This window comes from Amblyomma maculatum, chromosome 4, assembly GCF_055883805.1.
Source record: "Amblyomma maculatum isolate TAMU_Amacu chromosome 4, ASM5588380v1, whole genome shotgun sequence".
In the NCBI taxonomy this organism is placed as follows: domain Eukaryota; kingdom Metazoa; phylum Arthropoda; class Arachnida; order Ixodida; family Ixodidae; genus Amblyomma; species Amblyomma maculatum.
This window is the reverse complement of record NC_139347.1, coordinates 136,922,340-136,938,161: the sequence shown is the minus strand read 5'-3', so window position 1 is coordinate 136,938,161 and position 15,822 is coordinate 136,922,340. Positions and strand designations below refer to the sequence as shown.

Sequence of the window (15,822 nt, the reverse complement as noted above, 5' to 3'; positions counted from 1 at the left end):
TTCGTCAGAATGGTTGGAAACAGCTCAGAACATGTAAATGAACACTCGGTGCCTCATAACAACGACAGCGCTTAGCTGGATGTGTAGTCAGAGGTGTTAAAACAGTACATAAGCCTCTCGAAACGACTGTTTCTCGCCATCGGCCATACCATGCTGAATACGCCGGTTCTCGTCCGATCACCGAAGCTAAGCAGCATTGGGCTCGGTCAGTACTTGGGAGGGAGACCACCTGGGAACACCGAGTGCTGATGGCACTTCTTTTGTTTTTGTTTTCTCCCAGCCCGTAGCTGGCTTCATTTTTTTTCTCCCTGTCACTTTGGGGTCGCAAATTCCACTGGCTGCTGATCAGCACGAGCAGGCCGGGTCACGTTTGTGTGTCAATTCAATCATCACTTTGCGCGCATGCACGGAGAGATGCGACGCGCATATGTATACGGTGCAGAATTACTCGAGGCGATCGCGTGCGTGGCTTCTCGGTGTCAGTTTGACGCGTACGTGCCTCATTCACCAGTTTGCAGTGCAATTTTCACAGTTTTTGAGACCATTTGGCGTGGCCACAAGCGCACAGTTCGGGCTCATCGGCGCCCGGACTGCAGTCCGTGCACCCTGCATCCATGTGTAAACAACTCGCGATCGCCGCTCTCGCACTGCTCTTCAATTTTTGTAGTGCCAACGCGCGCTCGGTTCGTCAGAATGGTTGGAAACAGCTCAGAACATGTAAATGAACACTCGGTGCCTCATAACAAAGACAGCGCTTAGCTGCATGTGTAGTCAGAGGCGTTAAAACAGTACATAAGCCTCTCGAAACGACTGTTTCTCGCCATCGGCCATACCATGCTGAATACGCCGGTTCTCGTCCGATCACCGAAGCTAAGCAGCATTGGGCTCGGTCAGTACTTGGGAGGGAGACCACCTGGGAACACCGAGTGCTGATGGCACTTCTTTTGTTTTTGTTTTCTCCCAGCCCGCAGCTGGCTTCTTCATTTTTTTTCTCCCTGTAACTTTGGCGTCGCAAATTCCACTGGCTGCTGATGAGCCGAGCAGGCCGGGTCACGTTTATTTGTGTGTCGATTCAATCATCACTTTGCGCGCATGCACGGAGAGATGCGACGCGCATATGTATACGGTGCAGAATTACTCGAGGCGATCGCGTGCGTGGCTTCTCGGTGTCAGTTTGACGCGTACGTGCCTCATTCACCAGTTTGCAGTGCAATTTTCACAGTTTTTGAGACCATTTGGCGTGGCCACAAGCGCACAGTTCGGGCTCATCGGCGCCCGGACTGCAGTCCGTGCACCCTGCATCCATGTGTAAACAACTCGCGATCGCCGCTCTCGCACTGCTCTTCAATTTTTGTAGTGCCAACGCGCGCTCGGTTCGTCAGAATGGTTGGAAACAGCTCAGAACATGTAAATGAACACTCGGTGCCTCATAACAAAGACAGCGCTTAGCTGGATGTGTAGTCAGAGGTGTTAAAACAGTACATAAGCCTCTCGAAACGACTGTTTCTCGCCATCGGCCATACCATGCTGAATACGCCGGTTCTCGTCCGATCACCGAAGCTAAGCAGCATTGGGCTCGGTCAGTACTTGGGAGGGAGACCACCTGGGAACACCGAGTGCTGATGGCACTTCTTTTGTTTTTGTTTTCTCCCAGCCCGCAGCTGGCTTCTTCATTTTTTTTTCTCCCTGTCACTTTGGCGTCGCAAATTCCACTGGCTGCTGATGAGCCGAGCAGGCCGGGTCACGTTTATTTGTGTGTCGATTCAATCATCACTTTGCGCGCATGCACGGAGAGATGCGACGCGCATTTGTATACGGTGCTGAATTGCTCGAGGCGATCGCGTGCGTGGCTTCTCGGTGTCAGTTTGACGCGTACGTGCCTCATTCACCAGTTTGCAGTGCAATTTTCACAGTTTTTGAGACCATTTGGCGTGGCCACAAGCGCACAGTTCGTGCTCATCGGCGCCCGGACTGCAGTCCGTGCACCCTGCATCCATGTGTAAACAACTCGCGATCGCCGCTCTCGCACTGCTCTTCAATTTTTGTAGTGCCAACGCGTGCTCGGTTCGTCAGAATGGTTGGAAACAGCTCAGAACATGTAAATGAACACTCGGTGCCTCATAACAAAGACAGCGCTTAGCTGCATGTGTAGTCAGAGGCGTTAAAACAGTACATAAGCCTCTCGAAACGACTGTTTCTCGCCATCGGCCATACCATGCTGAATACGCCGGTTCTCGTCCGATCACCGAAGCTAAGCAGCATTGGGCTCGGTCAGTACTTGGGAGGGAGACCACCTGGGAACACCGAGTGCTGATGGCACTTCTTTTGTTTTTGTTTTCTCCCAGCCCGCAGCTGGCTTCTTCATTTTTTTTTTCTCCCTGTCACTTTGGCGTCGCAAATTCCACTGGCTGCTGATGAGCCGAGCAGGCCAGGTCACGTTTATTTGTGTGTCGATTCAATCATCACTTTGCGCGCATGCACGGAGAGATGCGACGCGCATATGTATACGGTGCAGAATTACTCGAGGCGATCGCGTGCGTGGCTTCTCGGTGTCAGTTTGACGCGTACGTGCCCCATTCACCAGTTTGCAGTGCAATTTTCACAGTTTTTGAGACCATTTGGCGTGGCCACAAGCGCACACTTCGGGCTCATCGGCGCACGGACTGCAGTCCGTGCACCATGCATCCATGTGTAAACAACTCGCGATCGTTGCTCTCGCACTGCTCTTCATTTTTTGGAGTGCCAAAGCGCGCTCGGTTCGCCAGAATGGTTGGAAACAGCTCAGAACATGTAAATGAACACTCGGTGCCTCATAACAAAGACAGCGCTTAGCTGGATGTGTAGTCAGAGGTGTTAAAACAGTACATAAGCCTCTCGAAACGACTGTTTCTCGCCATCGGCCATACCATGCTGAATACGCCGGTTCTCGTCCGATCACCGAAGCTAAGCAGCATTGGGCTCGGTCAGTACTTGGGAGGGAGACCACCTGGGAACACCGAGTGCTGATGGCACTTCTTTTGTTTTTGTTTTCTCCCAGCCCGCAGCTGGCTTCTTCATTTTTTTTTCTCCCTGTCACTTTGGCGTCGCAAATTCCACTGGCTGCTGATGAGCCGAGCAGGCCGGGTCACGTTTATTTGTGTGTCGATTCAATCATCACTTTGCGCGCATGCACGGAGAGATGCGACGCGCATTTGTATACGGTGCAGAATTACTCGAGGCGATCGCGTGCGTGGCTTCTCGGTGTCAGTTTGACGCGTACGTGCCTCATTCACCAGTTTGCAGTGCAATTTTCACAGTTTTTGAGACCATTTGGCGTGGCCACAAGCGCACAGTTCGGGCTCATCGGCGCACGGACTGCAGTCCGTGCACCATGCATCCATGTGTAAACAACTCGCGATCGTTGCTCTCGCACTGCTCTTCATTTTTTGGAGTGCCAAAGCGCGCTCGGTTCGCCAGAATGGTTGGAAACAGCTCAGAACATGTAAATGAACACTCGGTGCCTCATAACAAAGACAGCGCTTAGCTGGATGTGTAGTCAGAGGTGTTAAAACAGTACATAAGCCTCTCGAAACGACTGTTTCTCGCCATCGGCCATACCATGCTGAATACGCCGGTTCTCGTCCGATCACCGAAGCTAAGCAGCATTGGGCTCGGTCAGTACTTGGGAGGGAGACCACCTGGGAACACCGAGTGCTGATGGCACTTCTTTTGTTTTTGTTTTCTCCCAGCCCGCAGCTGGCTTCTTCATTTTTTTTTCTCCCTGTCACTTTGGCGTCGCAAATTCCACTGGCTGCTGATGAGCCGAGCAGGCCGGGTCACGTTTATTTGTGTGTCGATTCAATCATCACTTTGCGCGCATGCACGGAGAGATGCGACGCGCATTTGTATACGGTGCAGAATTAATCGAGGCGATCGCGTGCGTGGCTTCTCGGTGTCAGTTTGACGCGTTCGTGCCTCATTCACCAGTTTGCAGTGCAATTTTCACAGTTTTTGAGACCATTTGGCGTGGCCACAAGCGCACAGTTCGGGCTCATCGGCGCCCGGACTGCAGTCCGTGCACCCTGCATCCATGTGTAAACAACTCGCGATCGCCGCTCTCGCACTGCTCTTCAATTTTTGTAGTGCCAACGCGTGCTCGGTTCGTCAGAATGGTTGGAAACAGCTCAGAACATGTAAATGAACACTCGGTGCCTCATAACAAAGACAGCGCTTAGCTGCATGTGTAGTCAGAGGCGTTAAAACAGTACATAAGCCTCTCGAAACGACTGTTTCTCGCCATCGGCCATACCATGCTGAATACGCCGGTTCTCGTCCGATCACCGAAGCTAAGCAGCATTGGGCTCGGTCAGTACTTGGGAGGGAGACCACCTGGGAACACCGAGTGCTGATGGCACTTTTGTTTTTGTTTTCTCCCAGCCCGTAGCTGGCTTCATTTTTTTTCTCCCTGTCACTTTGGCGTCGCAAATTCCACTGGCTGCTGATGAGCCGAGCAGGCCGGGTCACGTTTGTGTGTCAATTCAATCATCACTTTGCGCGCATGCACGGAGAGATGCGACGCGCATATGTATACGGTGCAGAATTACTCGAGGCGATCGCGTGCGTGGCTTCTCTGTTTCAGTTTGACGCGTACGTGCCTCATTCACCAGTTTGCAGTGCAATTTTCACAGTTTTTGAGACCATTTGGCGTGGCCACAAGCGCACAGTTCGGGCTCATCGGCGCCCGGACTGCAGTCCGTGCACCCTGCATCCATGTGTAAACAACTCGCGATCGCCACTCTCGCACTGCTCTTCAATTTTTGGAGTGCCAAAACGCGCTCTGTTCGTCAGAATGGTTGGAAACAGCTCAGAACATGTAAATGAACACTCGGTGCCTCATAACAACGACAGCGCTTAGCTGGATGTGTAGTCCGAGGTGTTAAAACAGTACATAAGCCTCTCGAAACGACTGCTTCTCGCCATCGGCCATACCATGCTGAATACGCCGGTTCTCGTCCGATCACCGAAGCTAAGCAGCATTGGGCTCGGTCAGTACATGGGAGGGAGAACACCTGGGAACACCGAGTGCTGATGGCACTTCTTTTGTTTTTGTTTTCTCCCAGCCCCTAGCTGGCTTCATTTTTTTTCTCCCTGTCACTTTGGCGTCGCAAATTCCACTGGCTGCTGATGAGCCGAGCAGGCCGGGTCACGTTTGTGTGTCAATTCAATCATCACTTTGCGCGCATGCACGGAGAGATGCGACGCGCATATGTATACGGTGCAGAATTACTCGAGGCGATCGCGTGCGTGGCTTCTCGGTGTCAGTTTGACGCGTACGTGCCTCATTCACCAGTTTGCAGTGCAATTTTCACAGTTTTTGAGACCATTTGGCGTGGCCACAAGCGCACAGTTCGGGCTCATCGGCGCCCGGACTGCAGTCCGTGCACCCTGCATCCATGTGTAAACAACTCGCGATCGCCGCTCTCGCACTGCTCTTCAATTTTTGGAGTGCCAAAGCGGGCTCTGTTCGTCAGAATGGTTGGAAACAGCTCAGAACATGTAAATGAACACTCGGTGCCTCATAACAACGACAGCGCTTAGCTGGATGTGTAGTCAGAGGTGTTAAAACAGTACATAAGCCTCTCGAAACGACTGTTTCTCGCCATCGGCCATACCATGCTGAATACGCCGGTTCTCGTCCGATCACCGAAGCTAAGCAGCATTGGGCTCGGTCAGTACTTGGGAGGGAGACCACCTGGGAACACCGAGTGCTGATGGCACTTCTTTTGTTTTTGTTTTCTCCCAGCCCGTAGCTGGCTTCATTTTTTTTCTCCCTGTCACTTTGGGGTCGCAAATTCCACTGGCTGCTGATCAGCACGAGCAGGCCGGGTCACGTTTGTGTGTCAATTCAATCATCACTTTGCGCGCATGCACGGAGAGATGCGACGCGCATATGTATACGGTGCAGAATTACTCGAGGCGATCGCGTGCGTGGCTTCTCGGTGTCAGTTTGACGCGTACGTGCCTCATTCACCAGTTTGCAGTGCAATTTTCACAGTTTTTGAGACCATTTGGCGTGGCCACAAGCGCACAGTTCGGGCTCATCGGCGCCCGGACTGCAGTCCGTGCACCCTGCATCCATGTGTAAACAACTCGCGATCGCCGCTCTCGCACTGCTCTTCAATTTTTGTAGTGCCAACGCGCGCTCGGTTCGTCAGAATGGTTGGAAACAGCTCAGAACATGTAAATGAACACTCGGTGCCTCATAACAAAGACAGCGCTTAGCTGCATGTGTAGTCCGAGGTGTTAAAACAGTACATAAGCCTCTCGAAACGACTGCTTCTCGCCATCGGCCATACCATGCTGAATACGCCGGTTCTCGTCCGATCACCGAAGCTAAGCAGCATTGGGCTCGGTCAGTACATGGGAGGGAGAACACCTGGGAACACCGAGTGCTGATGGCACTTCTTTTGTTTTTGTTTTCTCCCAGCCCCTAGCTGGCTTCATTTTTTTTCTCCCTGTCACTTTGGCGTCGCAAATTCCACTGGCTGCTGATGAGCCGAGCAGGCCGGGTCACGTTTGTGTGTCAATTCAATCATCACTTTGCGCGCATGCACGGAGAGATGCGACGCGCATATGTATACGGTGCAGAATTACTCGAGGCGATCGCGTGCGTGGCTTCTCGGTGTCAGTTTGACGCGTACGTGCCTCATTCACCAGTTTGCAGTGCAATTTTCACAGTTTTTGAGACCATTTGGCGTGGCCACAAGCGCACAGTTCGGGCTCATCGGCGCCCGGACTGCAGTCCGTGCACCCTGCATCCATGTGTAAACAACTCGCGATCGCCGCTCTCGCACTGCTCTTCAATTTTTGGAGTGCCAAAGCGGGCTCTGTTCGTCAGAATGGTTGGAAACAGCTCAGAACATGTAAATGAACACTCGGTGCCTCATAACAACGACAGCGCTTAGCTGGATGTGTAGTCAGAGGTGTTAAAACAGTACATAAGCCTCTCGAAACGACTGTTTCTCGCCATCGGCCATACCATGCTGAATACGCCGGTTCTCGTCCGATCACCGAAGCTAAGCAGCATTGGGCTCGGTCAGTACTTGGGAGGGAGACCACCTGGGAACACCGAGTGCTGATGGCACTTCTTTTGTTTTTGTTTTCTCCCTGCCCGTAGCTGGCTTCATTTTTTTTCTCCCTGTCACTTTGGGGTCGCAAATTCCACTGGCTGCTGATCAGCACGAGCAGGCCGGGTCACGTTTGTGTGTCAATTCAATCATCACTTTGCGCGCATGCACGGAGAGATGCGACGCGCATATGTATACGGTGCAGAATTACTCGAGGCGATCGCGTGCGTGGCTTCTCGGTGTCAGTTTGACGCGTACGTGCCTCATTCACCAGTTTGCAGTGCAATTTTCACAGTTTTTGAGACCATTTGGCGTGGCCACAAGCGCACAGTTCGGGCTCATCGGCGCCCGGACTGCAGTCCGTGCACCCTGCATCCATGTGTAAACAACTCGCGATCGCCGCTCTCGCACTGCTCTTCAATTTTTGTAGTGCCAACGCGCGCTCGGTTCGTCAGAATGGTTGGAAACAGCTCAGAACATGTAAATGAACACTCGGTGCCTCATAACAAAGACAGCGCTTAGCTGGATGTGTAGTCAGAGGTGTTAAAACAGTACATAAGCCTCTCGAAACGACTGTTTCTCGCCATCGGCCATACCATGCTGAATACGCCGGTTCTCGTCCGATCACCGAAGCTAAGCAGCATTGGGCTCGGTCAGTACTTGGGAGGGAGACCACCTGGGAACACCGAGTGCTGATGGCACTACTTTTGTTTTTGTTTTCTCCCAGCCCGTAGCTGGCTTCATTTTTTTTCTCCCTGTCACTTTGGCGTCGCAAATTCCACTGGCTGCTGATGAGCCGAGCAGGCCGGGTCACGTTTGTGTGTCAATTCAATCATCACTTTGCGCGCATGCACGGAGAGATGCGACGCGCATATGTATACGGTGCAGAATTACTCGAGGCGGTCGCGTGCGTGGCTTCTCGGTGTCAGTTTGACGCGTACGTGCCTCGTTCACCAGTTTGCAGTGCAATTTTCACAGTTTTTGAGACCATTTGGCGTGGCCACAAGCGCACAGTTCGGAATCATCGGCGCCCGGACTGCAGTCCGTGCACCCTGCATCCATGTGTAAACAACTCGCGATCGCCGCTCTCGCACTGCTCTTCAATTTTAGAGTGCCAAAGCGCGCTCTGTTCGTCAGAATGGTTGGAAACAGCTCAGAACATGTAAATGAACACTCGGTGCCTCATAACAAAGACAGCGCTTAGCTGGATGTGTACTCAGAGGTGTTAAAACAGTACATAAGCCTCTCGAAACGACTGTTTCTCGCCATCGGCCATACCATGCTGAATACGCCGGTTCTCGTCCGATCACCGAAGCTAAGCAGCATTGGGCTCGGTCAGTACTTGGGAGGGAGACCACCTGGGAACACCGAGTGCTGATGGCACTTCTTTTGTTTTTGTTTTCTCCCAGCCCGCAGCTGGCTTCTTCATTTTTTTTTTCTCCCTGTCACTTTGGCGTCGCAAATTCCACTGGCTGCTGATGAGCCGAGCAGGCCAGGTCACGTTTATTTGTGTGTCGATTCAATCATCACTTTGCGCGCATGCACGGAGAGATGCGACGCGCATATGTATACGGTGCAGAATTACTCGAGGCGATCGCGTGCGTGGCTTCTCGGTGTCAGTTTGACGCGTACGTGCCCCATTCACCAGTTTGCAGTGCAATTTTCACAGTTTTTGAGACCATTTGGCGTGGCCACAAGCGCACACTTCGGGCTCATCGGCGCACGGACTGCAGTCCGTGCACCATGCATCCATGTGTAAACAACTCGCGATCGTTGCTCTCGCACTGCTCTTCATTTTTTGGAGTGCCAAAGCGCGCTCGGTTCGCCAGAATGGTTGGAAACAGCTCAGAACATGTAAATGAACACTCGGTGCCTCATAACAAAGACAGCGCTTAGCTGGATGTGTAGTCAGAGGTGTTAAAACAGTACATAAGCCTCTCGAAACGACTGTTTCTCGCCATCGGCCATACCATGCTGAATACGCCGGTTCTCGTCCGATCACCGAAGCTAAGCAGCATTGGGCTCGGTCAGTACTTGGGAGGGAGACCACCTGGGAACACCGAGTGCTGATGGCACTTCTTTTGTTTTTGTTTTCTCCCAGCCCGCAGCTGGCTTCTTCATTTTTTTTTCTCCCTGTCACTTTGGCGTCGCAAATTCCACTGGCTGCTGATGAGCCGAGCAGGCCGGGTCACGTTTATTTGTGTGTCGATTCAATCATCACTTTGCGCGCATGCACGGAGAGATGCGACGCGCATTTGTATACGGTGCAGAATTACTCGAGGCGATCGCGTGCGTGGCTTCTCGGTGTCAGTTTGACGCGTACGTGCCTCATTCACCAGTTTGCAGTGCAATTTTCACAGTTTTTGAGACCATTTGGCGTGGCCACAAGCGCACAGTTCGGGCTCATCGGCGCACGGACTGCAGTCCGTGCACCCTGCATCGATGTGTAAACAACTCGCGATCGCCGCTCTCGCACTGCTCTTCAATTTTTGTAGTGCCAACGCGCGCTCGGTTCGTCAGAATGGTTGGAAACAGCTCAGAACATGTAAATGAACACTCGGTGCCTCATAACAAAGACAGCGCTTAGCTGGATGTGTAGTCAGAGGTGTTAAAACAGTACATAAGCCTCTCGAAACGACTGTTTCTCGCCATCGGCCATACCATGCTGAATACGCCGGTTCTCGTCCGATCACCGAAGCTAAGCAGCATTGGGCTCGGTCAGTACTTGGGAGGGAGACCACCTGGGAACACCGAGTGCTGATGGCACTTGTTTTGTTTTTGTTTTCTCCCAGCCCGCAGCTGGCTTCTTCATTTTTTTTTCTCCCTGTCACCTTGGCGTCGCAAATTCCACTGGCTGCTGATGAGCCGAGCAGGCCGGGTCACGTTTATTTGTATGTCGATTCAATCATCACTTTGCGCGCATGCACGGAGAGATGCGACGCGCATATGTATACGGTGCAGAATTACTCGAGGCGATCGCGTGCGTGGCTTCTCGGTGTCAGTTTGACGCGTACGTGCCTCATTCACCAGTTTGCAGTGCAATTTTCACAGTTTTTGAGACCATTTGGCGTGGCCACAAGCGCACAGTTCGGGCTCATCGGCGCCCGGACTGCAGTCCATGCACCCTGCATCCATGTGTAAACAACTCGCGATCGCCGCTCTCGCACTGCTCTTCAATTTTTGTAGTGCCAACGCGCGCTCGGTTCGTCAGAATGGTTGGAAACAGTTCAGAACATGTAAATGAGCACTCGGTGCCTCATAACAAAGACAGCGCTTAGCTGCATGTGTAGTCAGAGGCGTTAAAACAGTGCATAAGCCTCTCGAAACGACTGTTTCTCGCCATCGGCCATACCATGCTGAATACGCCGGTTCTCGTCCGATCACCGAAGCTAAGCAGCATTGGGCTCGGTCAGTACTTGGGAGGGAGACCACCTGGGAACACCGAGTGCTGATGGCACTACTTTTGTTTTTGTTTTCTCCCAGCCCGTAGCTGGCTTCATTTTTTTTCTCCCTGTCACTTTGGCGTCGCAAATTCCACTGGCTGCTGATGAGCCGAGCAGGCCGGGTCACGTTTGTGTGTCAATTCAATCATCACTTTGCGCGCATGCACGGAGAGATGCGACGCGCATATGTATACGGTGCAGAATTACTCGAGGCGGTCGCGTGCGTGGCTTCTCGGTGTCAGTTTGACGCGTACGTGCCTCGTTCACCAGTTTGCAGTGCAATTTTCACAGTTTTTGAGACCATTTGGCGTGGCCACAAGCGCACAGTTCGGAATCATCGGCGCCCGGACTGCAGTCCGTGCACCCTGCATCCATGTGTAAACAACTCGCGATCGCCGCTCTCGCACTGCTCTTCAATTTTAGAGTGCCAAAGCGCGCTCTGTTCGTCAGAATGGTTGGAAACAGCTCAGAACATGTAAATGAACACTCGGTGCCTCATAACAAAGACAGCGCTTAGCTGGATGTGTACTCAGAGGTGTTAAAACAGTACATAAGCCTCTCGAAACGACTGTTTCTCGCCATCGGCCATACCATGCTGAATACGCCGGTTCTCGTCCGATCACCGAAGCTAAGCAGCATTGGGCTCGGTCAGTACTTGGGAGGGAGACCACCTGGGAACACCGAGTGCTGATGGCACTTCTTTTGTTTTTGTTTTCTCCCAGCCCGCAGCTGGCTTCTTCATTTTTTTTTTCTCCCTGTCACTTTGGCGTCGCAAATTCCACTGGCTGCTGATGAGCCGAGCAGGCCAGGTCACGTTTATTTGTGTGTCGATTCAATCATCACTTTGCGCGCATGCACGGAGAGATGCGACGCGCATATGTATACGGTGCAGAATTACTCGAGGCGATCGCGTGCGTGGCTTCTCGGTGTCAGTTTGACGCGTACGTGCCCCATTCACCAGTTTGCAGTGCAATTTTCACAGTTTTTGAGACCATTTGGCGTGGCCACAAGCGCACACTTCGGGCTCATCGGCGCACGGACTGCAGTCCGTGCACCATGCATCCATGTGTAAACAACTCGCGATCGTTGCTCTCGCACTGCTCTTCATTTTTTGGAGTGCCAAAGCGCGCTCGGTTCGCCAGAATGGTTGGAAACAGCTCAGAACATGTAAATGAACACTCGGTGCCTCATAACAAAGACAGCGCTTAGCTGGATGTGTAGTCAGAGGTGTTAAAACAGTACATAAGCCTCTCGAAACGACTGTTTCTCGCCATCGGCCATACCATGCTGAATACGCCGGTTCTCGTCCGATCACCGAAGCTAAGCAGCATTGGGCTCGGTCAGTACTTGGGAGGGAGACCACCTGGGAACACCGAGTGCTGATGGCACTTCTTTTGTTTTTGTTTTCTCCCAGCCCGCAGCTGGCTTCTTCATTTTTTTTTCTCCCTGTCACTTTGGCGTCGCAAATTCCACTGGCTGCTGATGAGCCGAGCAGGCCGGGTCACGTTTATTTGTGTGTCGATTCAATCATCACTTTGCGCGCATGCACGGAGAGATGCGACGCGCATTTGTATACGGTGCAGAATTACTCGAGGCGATCGCGTGCGTGGCTTCTCGGTGTCAGTTTGACGCGTACGTGCCTCATTCACCAGTTTGCAGTGCAATTTTCACAGTTTTTGAGACCATTTGGCGTGGCCACAAGCGCACAGTTCGGGCTCATCGGCGCACGGACTGCAGTCCGTGCACCATGCATCCATGTGTAAACAACTCGCGATCGTTGCTCTCGCACTGCTCTTCATTTTTTGGAGTGCCAAAGCGCGCTCGGTTCGCCAGAATGGTTGGAAACAGCTCAGAACATGTAAATGAACACTCGGTGCCTCATAACAAAGACAGCGCTTAGCTGGATGTGTAGTCAGAGGTGTTAAAACAGTACATAAGCCTCTCGAAACGACTGTTTCTCGCCATCGGCCATACCATGCTGAATACGCCGGTTCTCGTCCGATCACCGAAGCTAAGCAGCATTGGGCTCGGTCAGTACTTGGGAGGGAGACCACCTGGGAACACCGAGTGCTGATGGCACTTCTTTTGTTTTTGTTTTCTCCCAGCCCGCAGCTGGCTTCTTCATTTTTTTTTCTCCCTGTCACTTTGGCGTCGCAAATTCCACTGGCTGCTGATGAGCCGAGCAGGCCGGGTCACGTTTATTTGTGTGTCGATTCAATCATCACTTTGCGCGCATGCACGGAGAGATGCGACGCGCATTTGTATACGGTGCAGAATTAATCGAGGCGATCGCGTGCGTGGCTTCTCGGTGTCAGTTTGACGCGTTCGTGCCTCATTCACCAGTTTGCAGTGCAATTTTCACAGTTTTTGAGACCATTTGGCGTGGCCACAAGCGCACAGTTCGGGCTCATCGGCGCCCGGACTGCAGTCCGTGCACCCTGCATCCATGTGTAAACAACTCGCGATCGCCGCTCTCGCACTGCTCTTCAATTTTTGTAGTGCCAACGCGTGCTCGGTTCGTCAGAATGGTTGGAAACAGCTCAGAACATGTAAATGAACACTCGGTGCCTCATAACAAAGACAGCGCTTAGCTGCATGTGTAGTCAGAGGCGTAAAAACAGTACATAAGCCTCTCGAAACGACTGTTTCTCGCCATCGGCCATACCATGCTGAATACGCCGGTTCTCGTCCGATCACCGAAGCTAAGCAGCATTGGGCTCGGTCAGTACTTGGGAGGGAGACCACCTGGGAACACCGAGTGCTGATGGCACTTTTGTTTTTGTTTTCTCCCAGCCCGTAGCTGGCTTCATTTTTTTTCTCCCTGTCACTTTGGCGTCGCAAATTCCACTGGCTGCTGATGAGCCGAGCAGGCCGGGTCACGTTTGTGTGTCAATTCAATCATCACTTTGCGCGCATGCACGGAGAGATGCGACGCGCATATGTATACGGTGCAGAATTACTCGAGGCGATCGCGTGCGTGGCTTCTCTGTTTCAGTTTGACGCGTACGTGCCTCATTCACCAGTTTGCAGTGCAATTTTCACAGTTTTTGAGACCATTTGGCGTGGCCACAAGCGCACAGTTCGGGCTCATCGGCGCCCGGACTGCAGTCCGTGCACCCTGCATCCATGTGTAAACAACTCGCGATCGCCACTCTCGCACTGCTCTTCAATTTTTGGAGTGCCAAAACGCGCTCTGTTCGTCAGAATGGTTGGAAACAGCTCAGAACATGTAAATGAACACTCGGTGCCTCATAACAACGACAGCGCTTAGCTGGATGTGTAGTCAGAGGTGTTAAAACAGTACATAAGCCTCTCGAAACGACTGTTTCTCGCCATCGGCCATACCATGCTGAATACGCCGGTTCTCGTCCGATCACCGAAGCTAAGCAGCATTGGGCTCGGTCAGTACTTGGGAGGGAGACCACCTGGGAACACCGAGTGCTGATGGCACTTCTTTTGTTTTTGTTTTCTCCCAGCCCGTAGCTGGCTTCATTTTTTTTCTCCCTGTCACTTTGGGGTCGCAAATTCCACTGGCTGCTGATCAGCACGAGCAGGCCGGGTCACGTTTGTGTGTCAATTCAATCATCACTTTGCGCGCATGCACGGAGAGATGCGACGCGCATATGTATACGGTGCAGAATTACTCGAGGCGATCGCGTGCGTGGCTTCTCGGTGTCAGTTTGACGCGTACGTGCCTCATTCACCAGTTTGCAGTGCAATTTTCACAGTTTTTGAGACCATTTGGCGTGGCCACAAGCGCACAGTTCGGGCTCATCGGCGCCCGGACTGCAGTCCGTGCACCCTGCATCCATGTGTAAACAACTCGCGATCGCCGCTCTCGCACTGCTCTTCAATTTTTGTAGTGCCAACGCGCGCTCGGTTCGTCAGAATGGTTGGAAACAGCTCAGAACATGTAAATGAACACTCGGTGCCTCATAACAAAGACAGCGCTTAGCTGCATGTGTAGTCAGAGGCGTTAAAACAGTACATAAGCCTCTCGAAACGACTGTTTCTCGCCATCGGCCATACCATGCTGAATACGCCGGTTCTCGTCCGATCACCGAAGCTAAGCAGCATTGGGCTCGGTCAGTACTTGGGAGGGAGACCACCTGGGAACACCGAGTGCTGATGGCACTTCTTTTGTTTTTGTTTTCTCCCAGCCCGCAGCTGGCTTCTTCATTTTTTTTCTCCCTGTAACTTTGGCGTCGCAAATTCCACTGGCTGCTGATGAGCCGAGCAGGCCGGGTCACGTTTATTTGTGTGTCGATTCAATCATCACTTTGCGCGCATGCACGGAGAGATGCGACGCGCATATGTATACGGTGCAGAATTACTCGAGGCGATCGCGTGCGTGGCTTCTCGGTGTCAGTTTGACGCGTACGTGCCTCATTCACCAGTTTGCAGTGCAATTTTCACAGTTTTTGAGACCATTTGGCGTGGCCACAAGCGCACAGTTCGGGCTCATCGGCGCCCGGACTGCAGTCCGTGCACCCTGCATCCATGTGTAAACAACTCGCGATCGCCGCTCTCGCACTGCTCTTCAATTTTTGTAGTGCCAACGCGCGCTCGGTTCGTCAGAATGGTTGGAAACAGCTCAGAACATGTAAATGAACACTCGGTGCCTCATAACAAAGACAGCGCTTAGCTGGATGTGTAGTCAGAGGTGTTAAAACAGTACATAAGCCTCTCGAAACGACTGTTTCTCGCCATCGGCCATACCATGCTGAATACGCCGGTTCTCGTCCGATCACCGAAGCTAAGCAGCATTGGGCTCGGTCAGTACTTGGGAGGGAGACCACCTGGGAACACCGAGTGCTGATGGCACTTCTTTTGTTTTTGTTTTCTCCCAGCCCGCAGCTGGCTTCTTCATTTTTTTTTCTCCCTGTCACTTTGGCGTCGCAAATTCCACTGGCTGCTGATGAGCCGAGCAGGCCGGGTCACGTTTATTTGTGTGTCGATTCAATCATCACTTTGCGCGCATGCACGGAGAGATGCGACGCGCATTTGTATACGGTGCTGAATTGCTCGAGGCGATCGCGTGCGTGGCTTCTCGGTGTCAGTTTGACGCGTACGTGCCTCATTCACCAGTTTGCAGTGCAATTTTCACAGTTTTTGAGACCATTTGGCGTGGCCACAAGCGCACAGTTCGTGCTCATCGGCGCCCGGACTGCAGTCCGTGCACCCTGCATCCATGTGTAAACAACTCGCGATCGCCGCTCTCGCACTGCTCTTCAATTTTTGTAGTGCCAACGCGTGCTCGGTTCGTCAGAATG

General features: G+C 52.4%; 21 non-coding genes and 2 pseudogenes across 21 annotated transcripts; all 23 read left to right on the top strand.

Moving 5' to 3' along the window:
- Nucleotides 1–135: 135 nt before the first annotated feature.
- Nucleotides 136–254, top strand: LOC146192725 (5S ribosomal RNA). Its single transcript, XR_014706918.1, has one exon. It is a non-coding gene; the product is annotated as a 5S ribosomal RNA (ribosomal RNA).
- Nucleotides 255–819: 565 nt separating this feature from the next.
- On the top strand, nucleotides 820–938 carry LOC146192724 (5S ribosomal RNA). The gene has a single exon (XR_014706917.1). It is a non-coding gene; the product is annotated as a 5S ribosomal RNA (ribosomal RNA).
- Nucleotides 939–1,509: 571 nt separating this feature from the next.
- Nucleotides 1,510–1,628, top strand: LOC146192723 (5S ribosomal RNA). The gene has a single exon (XR_014706916.1). It is a non-coding gene; the product is annotated as a 5S ribosomal RNA (ribosomal RNA).
- A 572-nt stretch (nucleotides 1,629–2,200) lies between these two features.
- On the top strand, nucleotides 2,201–2,319 carry LOC146192722 (5S ribosomal RNA). The gene has a single exon (XR_014706915.1). It is a non-coding gene; the product is annotated as a 5S ribosomal RNA (ribosomal RNA).
- Nucleotides 2,320–2,892: 573 nt separating this feature from the next.
- LOC146192721 (5S ribosomal RNA) lies at nucleotides 2,893–3,011 on the top strand. The gene has a single exon (XR_014707131.1). It is a non-coding gene; the product is annotated as a 5S ribosomal RNA (ribosomal RNA).
- Nucleotides 3,012–3,583: 572 nt separating this feature from the next.
- Nucleotides 3,584–3,702, top strand: LOC146192720 (5S ribosomal RNA). The gene has a single exon (XR_014707129.1). It is a non-coding gene; the product is annotated as a 5S ribosomal RNA (ribosomal RNA).
- A 572-nt stretch (nucleotides 3,703–4,274) lies between these two features.
- LOC146192719 (5S ribosomal RNA) lies at nucleotides 4,275–4,393 on the top strand. Its single transcript, XR_014707128.1, has one exon. It is a non-coding gene; the product is annotated as a 5S ribosomal RNA (ribosomal RNA).
- Nucleotides 4,394–4,954: 561 nt separating this feature from the next.
- Nucleotides 4,955–5,073, top strand: LOC146192718 (5S ribosomal RNA; annotated as a pseudogene).
- Nucleotides 5,074–5,637: 564 nt separating this feature from the next.
- Nucleotides 5,638–5,756, top strand: LOC146192717 (5S ribosomal RNA). The gene has a single exon (XR_014707127.1). It is a non-coding gene; the product is annotated as a 5S ribosomal RNA (ribosomal RNA).
- Nucleotides 5,757–6,321: 565 nt separating this feature from the next.
- Nucleotides 6,322–6,440, top strand: LOC146192716 (5S ribosomal RNA; annotated as a pseudogene).
- Nucleotides 6,441–7,004: 564 nt separating this feature from the next.
- Nucleotides 7,005–7,123, top strand: LOC146192715 (5S ribosomal RNA). The gene has a single exon (XR_014707126.1). It is a non-coding gene; the product is annotated as a 5S ribosomal RNA (ribosomal RNA).
- A 565-nt stretch (nucleotides 7,124–7,688) lies between these two features.
- Nucleotides 7,689–7,807, top strand: LOC146192714 (5S ribosomal RNA). Its single transcript, XR_014707124.1, has one exon. It is a non-coding gene; the product is annotated as a 5S ribosomal RNA (ribosomal RNA).
- A 563-nt stretch (nucleotides 7,808–8,370) lies between these two features.
- Nucleotides 8,371–8,489, top strand: LOC146192713 (5S ribosomal RNA). The gene has a single exon (XR_014707123.1). It is a non-coding gene; the product is annotated as a 5S ribosomal RNA (ribosomal RNA).
- A 573-nt stretch (nucleotides 8,490–9,062) lies between these two features.
- Nucleotides 9,063–9,181, top strand: LOC146192712 (5S ribosomal RNA). The gene has a single exon (XR_014707122.1). It is a non-coding gene; the product is annotated as a 5S ribosomal RNA (ribosomal RNA).
- Nucleotides 9,182–9,753: 572 nt separating this feature from the next.
- LOC146192711 (5S ribosomal RNA) lies at nucleotides 9,754–9,872 on the top strand. The gene has a single exon (XR_014707121.1). It is a non-coding gene; the product is annotated as a 5S ribosomal RNA (ribosomal RNA).
- Nucleotides 9,873–10,444: 572 nt separating this feature from the next.
- On the top strand, nucleotides 10,445–10,563 carry LOC146192710 (5S ribosomal RNA). Its single transcript, XR_014707120.1, has one exon. It is a non-coding gene; the product is annotated as a 5S ribosomal RNA (ribosomal RNA).
- Nucleotides 10,564–11,126: 563 nt separating this feature from the next.
- Nucleotides 11,127–11,245, top strand: LOC146192709 (5S ribosomal RNA). Its single transcript, XR_014707119.1, has one exon. It is a non-coding gene; the product is annotated as a 5S ribosomal RNA (ribosomal RNA).
- Nucleotides 11,246–11,818: 573 nt separating this feature from the next.
- LOC146192708 (5S ribosomal RNA) lies at nucleotides 11,819–11,937 on the top strand. Its single transcript, XR_014707118.1, has one exon. It is a non-coding gene; the product is annotated as a 5S ribosomal RNA (ribosomal RNA).
- A 572-nt stretch (nucleotides 11,938–12,509) lies between these two features.
- Nucleotides 12,510–12,628, top strand: LOC146192707 (5S ribosomal RNA). Its single transcript, XR_014707117.1, has one exon. It is a non-coding gene; the product is annotated as a 5S ribosomal RNA (ribosomal RNA).
- A 572-nt stretch (nucleotides 12,629–13,200) lies between these two features.
- LOC146192706 (5S ribosomal RNA) lies at nucleotides 13,201–13,319 on the top strand. Its single transcript, XR_014707116.1, has one exon. It is a non-coding gene; the product is annotated as a 5S ribosomal RNA (ribosomal RNA).
- Nucleotides 13,320–13,880: 561 nt separating this feature from the next.
- Nucleotides 13,881–13,999, top strand: LOC146192705 (5S ribosomal RNA). The gene has a single exon (XR_014707115.1). It is a non-coding gene; the product is annotated as a 5S ribosomal RNA (ribosomal RNA).
- A 565-nt stretch (nucleotides 14,000–14,564) lies between these two features.
- Nucleotides 14,565–14,683, top strand: LOC146192704 (5S ribosomal RNA). The gene has a single exon (XR_014707113.1). It is a non-coding gene; the product is annotated as a 5S ribosomal RNA (ribosomal RNA).
- A 571-nt stretch (nucleotides 14,684–15,254) lies between these two features.
- On the top strand, nucleotides 15,255–15,373 carry LOC146192703 (5S ribosomal RNA). Its single transcript, XR_014707112.1, has one exon. It is a non-coding gene; the product is annotated as a 5S ribosomal RNA (ribosomal RNA).
- Nucleotides 15,374–15,822: the final 449 nt, after the last annotated feature.